Here is an 8121-nt window from a genome sequence, read left to right as displayed (position 1 = left end):
GGGCGAAGCCGCGGTGCCGGGGGCGCTGGGTCAGCGGCCCCTCGACGGGCAGGGGGTCGACAGACCTGGCATGCTCGCTTTCCCGGTGCCCGGTGCAGAGCCGAGCCGGGGCTAGAAATGGCAGCAGGTTTGCAGCCCGGCCAGGGCCCGGCTCCTCATCTATGCCAGCAAGTCGCCATGAGGGAGCCCTTGGAAGCCCAAAGGGTGGCAGGTGGATCTCCCTTGGGGTACCTTTATTACGGCCCCTCTCTCTCCCGTGGTTTGGACTATTTTCATTTCTGCGGACGTTCAGAGACATCACAATGCTTTCCCGTGTGAGGGCACTGGGTGCTAGTGTCAGCTCTTCCAGATAGGGGACCTGAGGCCCCGGGAAGCGCGACCGCTCGCAGGGCTTAGGTGGGTAAAACCAGGCATGGGCGTTCCCCAACCCAAGGTGAGGTAGAAGGACTTGGGAGCCCCCATTCTGCATTCCACTCATTCCCCTTTCTTCCCATCTCAACTTGCAAGCAGCCAGTACAAGGCGCACGACCCGAATGTAGCTCACTGTGCTGCAAAAAGCCTTGGGAATAATAATAATTAAAAATCTCTGAAGAGTTTCCTGCATGGTTCACAGGCCTGACAGGGCTGTTCAGGATCAGCGTCCAGCAGAGGGGCACAGATTAGTGCAGCTTCTCTGCGCTGGAGGCCGGCACCCTGCGGCACGCGGAGGAGAGGCTTGCTCTTATTCCTGCTTTAACAGGAACATAGGGAATCATCCACAGCAGTCGGAAGATGCACCTGGTACCCCCGAGGGCACGTGCAGCTATGTGCCAGAACTCAGCGCCCCCAAAATCATCCTTGGCCTCAAGTCCAAGGCAGACGGATCTAGCCCGTGGCCTGGAAGAGCAGGGCATCTGCCGGCAAGCTAAGCCAAGAGCAGCGTTGCTAACTTAGCGAGTGCAGAAACTGGAGGTAGGAGCGAGGCCTTGTGAACAAGGTAATAAAGCAGAACCTCTCATAAACCCAGCCCACACGCGATGAGAAGCGGCAGGTGCATCTTGCACTGCATGAATGGGAGCCAGGTTTCCGGCAGGCGATAGCGTCCCTGCCACGTAACGGCATCTGCTTGGCTGGAGCTAGCAGAGACCTTGGGAAGGTCTGAACTGACGTGCCAGCCGGCTTTGTGGGCTACTAGAAATGCATCTAATGTTGTCTGTCCAGGGTGGGGTTTTCACCCCTTGATCCATACTAGGGTGTCCCAGCCATTGAGGTCCTGCCATGCCACGAGGATGCCCTGAGGCATGCCAGGACCCAGCCAACATCTCTGGATCCAGCAACATCCAGCTGCTTTCTTCCTCCCCTCAGAGGCTCCCACATTTTTCAGTGAAATGGGTCAGTTGCTTCAGGCACTCCTTTCCCTGCTCCGACCTCTGAAATGGCACAACCAGTGCTTCTCCTTCAGAGATTTTCCCTTTCTAAAAGCAACCCAGGAGCAGCATCCCATTTTACGGATGGGGAAACCAAGGCAGGGAGCAGTGAGTAGCATGCCCAGGGTCACTCAGTGAAGCAGTGGCAGAGGTGAGCTGGCAATCCAGGCTCTTGACAGTTGTTTAATCACAAGCCCCTGTGTTCAAGGGTTGAGGAATTGCATTATCTAAGCCAAAAAAAAAAAAGATACAACTGGGGAGTTTCCCAGTGGTTTCCCTCATTGTCTCCATCCTCTGGAAAGTGCTTAATTAATGTCTGCACTGAGCATGTAAAGCAGCATATAATTGCTAGGTATTATTATAACTGGAGCAGAGGGTGCTCAGCGGGCTGGGCGAGGAAGGCACGGCCCACCTTCTCTGTATCAGCCAAGGCACGTGGGAAGGAGATGCCTTCCCAGGCGGGGAGCTGGGTACGCGGCAAGGCGCTGGCCTGCATCTGTCACGAGAGCAGCTGCCTGTTAAAGCCGTCAAAGAGCTTCCCCTCTCCTGCGGGGCTGCAGCTTATCTCGAACGTGGGCAAATCCTCCTCCCGTGACAAGGTCACTGACGGAGGGCAGGTGCCTTGAATGTGCACGTCGTCCATGCACGGTCTCGCAGCACGCTTGTGTGGACAGAGGGACGTGCCCCCCACCCGTGGGCATCAGGGCAGGAGTCAGGATGTCTAAAGCAACGAGGGCAAAGCCGCTCACTTGGCCTGGGTTTCCTGTCCTCCTTACTCTCTGAGAAGGCCGTCCCCAGCCTTCAGTAGGTAGTGGTAGGGGCCACAAGGTAAGGGAGGGTGGGAAAAGAGCCCAGCCACCTAGGAAGGCATAAATAGTGTTGGAGAGCAGCCAGCAGCCAAGCTGACGGAGGTACATAAACTCTTAAATAGTACAACATAAAGTCAACCGGGGTTGCTATTTTCAGCGCACGCTGGGACCAGGGGAGGGGGGCGAGCAATGAACTTGAAAAGAACAGTAAATTTAGAACAGATGCTGGGAAGCACTTTTTTCTCCCCTCATGCAGAGAGCTGGAGCTGCAGGGTGGAGCCCGCCAGGAGAGGCAAGGGAGGCACCAGCCTGCACGCGCGTGTGTGTGCATGCATGCGGGGGCAGGACACGGGAGGGAAACTTAGTCAAAGACAAGGAGGGACCCCCCAGCCTCTCTGCTCATTCTCAGGAGACACCAGGCTCCTCTTTCTTCTTGTGCTCCTGAAAAAGGTGATGGGAGCATCACGTGTCTGTATAAAGCAGAGCCACATGGCGTGGGCCAGGCACTGGGAGTGGAGAGGGGTGTCTGGCAGCTCCCTTGGAGATCAGTGGAGGGAGCTGAGCTCAGGTCCTGCCATCTTCCCCGGTGCATGGGGGAGTCAGCACCACAACGAACAGCTCCGCTTGGTTCACAGCTGTGGGGGGGGTCCGTAGCTCTCTCCTGGGGCTGAGGGATGCCCGGCTGCTCTACTTCTTACCGCTGAGTTTTACTCTGTGCCAACAGAAAATGGTAACAGCAAAGCGCTGGATTGTGCTGAGGACCTGGTTCACCAGCACCTGGCTTAGACAAAGCAGGGGTTAAATCAGCAGGGTAGCACCCCTTTCTGTGCAGATGTCAATGCAACTCAAGGCAGGGAGGATGAAGTGATCCAAGAATGGGAATGAAATCGCTGCTGATCCAGGGGGAGAGGGGAAAAAAAGCAGTAATGTAGCTGTTTGGAGATAAAACCATGAAACTTGGAAAGGCATCCACTGGGACAGACAGGCAAGGGCCTGTGGGACCGATGGACAAGGGCCGTCGTGCACATCTGGGTTTCCGAACCCTCCTGGCAGGTGATTTCCAATCTCTCTGTCAGTCCCTATCCTCCGTGAGTGACAGCACTTGCCCCCAAGATCCAGCAAAGTGCCAGCCAGTTTGGCACTTCCCAGGTCTACATACTTGCTGGGGAGAGGGGCCCAAGGCACCCCCTGGACAGGACTCTTCACCCCGGATGGGTGGTCATAAGCTCCGTGGTTGCAGGCTCAGCAGAGAGGCCAAGGACTGAGTGGAGCAGAGAGATTAAACTCCCCCACTCCAGACCAGGCCAGGGTGGACACACGTAGGCAAAGGGGAATGTGGAAGTCTGCCCCACCGCTACCTAAACCCCATCTATGCTGTGGACACACAGAGTTGGCAGAGCTAGCAACCCAGCATGTGGGGCCTGGGCCAAACTGCCACCGCTTAGAATAGAGCCTAAATCCACAAAAGGGGTAAATAGGTGTAGTTGAAGAAAGCTATGCTGTTTCATCCAGCCTAGGGTTGCTTTGAAATCAAGCATGTCCCTGGAGCAGCAAGAGCAAAAACCTTCCAAGGAAAGGTCCCAGGGCTCCAATCCAAAAAGTGTTTAGGCCTCTTGACCCCCGTGGACTTTGACAGGGAGGGAGGTGCCTAAATCCCTGTGTGGATCTCAGCCCAGAGCTTCAGATGGAGCAAAATGGCATAGCAAGATGGACTTCTGCTTACCCCAGCTGAAGATCCAGCTGCAGGGGTCACCCTTCCCAGGGGTCACAAGACCACTGACTGGCCTTGTCTGAACCAGCAAGCCCAAGAGCGGTGCATGCTGTCAGGGAAGTAGGTTAATTAACAAAAGGGCAGGAGTACCTGATTTGCATGCCTGGGATTAGATTAGCATTGCAAAGGCAGTGGTTTGATGCATATCAACAGGGCAGTCTCATTCTGCACAGGCTTTCCAGCATACTTTGGGAAACACCCCCTTGAAATCTGCCTGGATGCTTTTTGCCTTTTTAAATGAATGTAGATATAGGTTTGCTTTTGTATGGGAAAATGCTGGGCATTGCTTATATGGCAGCCGGCAGTGCACGGATTCAAGTTAAACTGCAGTGTTGCTAAAGCATTTCCTTGCTGCCTCCTCCTCTTTGTTTTGCCCATCTCCCTTCTCCCTCTTCCCCCAAGGTAGTGTACGGAATAGGATAGCCTTCCTTAATAGTGTGCGATCCCTTGAGCAGCACTGACTGCGTTCAGTGTTTTTTTAAAAAAAAAATTCAAACAAACCAAAACTCAGATGGAGCAGTCACACATCTGTCACTAGGCCTTGAAGGCTGGCGTGCTTTTATTTAGAGTTACCAACTCATTTATATGAGAGATGGTGAGTGGGTTTTTTTCTTGTATTTTGTTGTATAAAGAATGGAAGGCACCATGGCACCCTTCCCCTGTCCCCCAATTTCTATTCAGAGGGTGCAATCCTTCCAGATTTTACAGGCCAGCCATTCCTCCTGTCTCACACCATTGGGTTCTTCACTAGTTGCAAGAGACAACCTCCAACCCTGCTTCAACTCAAGACAAAGTAGAAGCACGGGCTGCTTGTTGCAAGCCTGGATTTCTCTGGTGCTATAAATTGAAGTTGGATGGGTAAAGAAGACGTGGGTGAGAGCATTAGAGAACATAAGTGCATCTGCAGTCGCAGTGGCCGAGGCAGGGCCCAGGTGCCTGGAATGACTCCTCTGTAACACGCCGTGATGGATCTTTTAACACGCGGCTTCCCCTCACACGTTCAGAGGCATGCAGACAATTTGGGAACATGGATTATTTACGCACCAAACCAGAATGGCTCCTCTCTCTCCGTCGCGGCGCTCTCCAACAAGGAACCAGTTATGCAGTGAATAATTTTAAAACACGTTAGTCCCTGATAGGCCACAACAGCTCCTTTCACACCCATTAAACCTGTTAGAGTAAAATAGATGGGGGATTTATGGAGCATCCTTCATACCTCAGTGCTCTCCGGGCATTTTAAATATGCCTGTTAAATACCAGTGGCAGTGAGCAGCAGCAGCAGCAGCAGCAGTGAGGTGGGTCTCATCTGTGCCCACACACATGGCAGGGCTGAGCCACTGCTGAGTGAGGATAGTCCCCAAATGCAAACAGCCCACAGGAGAGGGAACCACATCCTATCACCCCAATCAAGCTCTTATAGCTGCAGCTCTGCTGGCTAAGGAGGCACCAAAAAACCCTCCAGTGCTGCCTGTATCTTGCCTTTGGGCCCCAATCCTGCTCTCATTCAATGACAGAACTGCCCTTGGCTTCGACAGGGCACGGGCAGGCCCTGTATCCTGGCTGCAGGCTAGGCTGTGCAGTCAACTTCCACAGTCCCAGCAGAAGGGCACGTCTCCTGGTGTAATGGGTCTCAAGTGCCCTGCACCTGGATTCCTGCCCTAACCTTGAACTGAGAGCTGTTGTCCATCCTGAAAAGGGGAGGGGTGCCTCGCGATGGCATCTCCTTGCTTTAGCGCACCCGGGACACAACGCTTTCATCCTCACAAGACCTGAGTTCATACAGCGGCTGTGACCGATGGAGAGCACCCAAACAGATCTACAGCAGCCACTTTTGCTATCAGCCTTTGGGGAAGAAAAAAAAAGCCACATCGTTCAGCTCAGCATTTTCCTATCTGCAGCTCAGCCCCGTTTGTCTGATGGCTGTTTAGGCGGAAGCAGTGCAATAGCAGAACAAAGAGGGACTCGCTAATGGTTTGTGAAACAGCACCCGGGTTCTTTTCCTGCCTCCTTCGGAAAGGCACTTATTCCACAACGCATGCCTCTGATTGGAAATCTGAGCCCGAGATGATTGTGTGCATGATGAATGATGCTGAGGTTTTTTCCAAGGTTCACATGCACTCAGCAAATATAAGTATACACACACAACATCCAAACAGATTTAATTTTAGATAGAGCAAGGAAGCAAAATGGCTGCAAAGCAGAGGAATGAAAAGGGTGGGGAAGGTGAATAGTGACTATTTCCACCTGAAGAGAAAAATGAAGGTCCAGATATTGCAACACTGCACTGGGGGTGGGCTCACTATGTGTGTGATGTGACAACTACCCTGTGCAACGGGGTGAGACCGCTCAGAGATCCTTGCCCCGAAGAGACCGCATGGCCGAGAAGGCAGAATGACAGAGACCCGGGAGGGACACGGCATGATTTGGGAGACAGGTTGCAATATAGATACCCTCAAAGAGCCAGGGCAGAACAGCGCTGAGAGCATATCGGTGGGGAGGTTGTTCCCCGAAGGCAAGGAACACCAAAGATGACAACAGGATGGAAACAATTGATTTCACGGTCCCGGGCTGAGTCCACAAATAAACTAAATCCTTCTGGGTTTAAACATTTCAGTGAGCCCCAAATTGAAATGCTCTGTTTGACTTCCTTTCTCGTGTTGTGTTTTACCTTTCAACCATGTTTCCAATTCAGTTGAGTCAAATTTGGCTTCCAAAGTACTTTGAAACGACCAAGCAAACAAACAAAACAAAATCCTTCTCCCTGCAACAAGCCCCGAAACATTTCATGTGGAAAAAGTAAAAAACGAAGCATTTTCATTTATTTTTCCAGCTCTTGCAGCTAAAACCCTTTGCAGGTTGGAAGGTCAGAGCAGTTCCAGTTAACCCAAATCTACATTTTCCAGCAAACAGGAGGTTTGATGAAACTACTGGATCCCACTCCCCACCACGTTTGAGCCCCCCCACACCTGTTTTGCACCCACAGTTGCTGGAACTTTGCACGCATCGTTGCTGTGTTTGTGCTCAGAGCCACTGGACAGACGTGCACAGCCCCTGGAAGTGCCCAGAGCGTGCAGCCTGGCCCCAGATGCATTAAACTCACTCTCACTTTATTTTTTTTTTGGCCTCATGGTGCCTCATTAGGGAATGAAGCTTCCTCTCCCGACCCAGCATCATCCTCTGTATAAAGAAATACAACTCGACCCTTAGAGACGCCAGGTCGTGCAGAGCTGCAGGTGGAAGAACTATTTCAATTCCACTCCTGCCAGGCTTTGCTTTCTTACCTTTGATCCCATTTCTGCCTCAACAGCTAAAATCCCACCCAGGCACAGACTCTAGGCAAGCAGGCTAGGCTCAGTCCCACAAGGTCAGCTGTTTTCCCACCTGCTCCTGCCCTCAGTGAAAGTTATGTCAGCTTCAGGCTGCCGGGTCCCCGGGGTCCCATCTGTATCCCCTTCCCTTGCCCAGGCCCTGACCCCAGGTGGACAACCCGGTAACTCTCTGGCTGCGTGTGTGGGCAGGGGAGGTTAGCTATTCCTGCCCTCTGCTTGGGTAATTGTTTGGAAATGAATGGCCTGTCTTGTGCCGGTAAATGAATCAAGCCAAAGCTGTTAGGATAAATGGTGGTAGCCGGGCTCGAGCTTTCTTCAACAGCTTCCCTGCAGCCGCTGTAAATCAAGTGCTGGCTGTTGGAAAGGGACAGGGGGAACACTGTTGTTTAATCGAGATTTATGATGCCAGGATTTTTGCCTGATGCTTGTTAAACACACAAGGCGCTGCCCCCCGCATCGGAGGCAGCCGGCATCTCCGCCTGTCTGCCTACCAGCTCATCGGAGCGCTGGCCAGGGGATTAGTTGGGGGCCCTTGGTTCATCCAGTCTGCCGCTGCCTCTACACTCATCCGTGCTTCACATCCCGCTGCATGAATGGGTCAAAGCCCAATGTCGAACCAGCCCGAGCTCTTGGCCCCATTATTCTTCTTGGAAAAAGGTTCCCGAACCTCCCTGCTCTGAGAGGTTAGAAAGCTTCTCCTCACTTCCAGCCTGTGCTTTTGATGGCAATCAATCCCTCTTTCAGCCTCAGTTTCACTGCCCAGAAGTGGAAAAATATCAGTGGGCTTCATCATGGATTCACCTTCC

Source organism: Crocodylus porosus, unplaced genomic scaffold (genome assembly GCF_001723895.1).
Source record: "Crocodylus porosus isolate Cpor-Errol unplaced genomic scaffold, CroPor_comp1, whole genome shotgun sequence".
NCBI classification, from domain to species: domain Eukaryota; kingdom Metazoa; phylum Chordata; order Crocodylia; family Crocodylidae; genus Crocodylus; species Crocodylus porosus.
Note: the sequence above shows the minus strand (reverse complement) of the source record.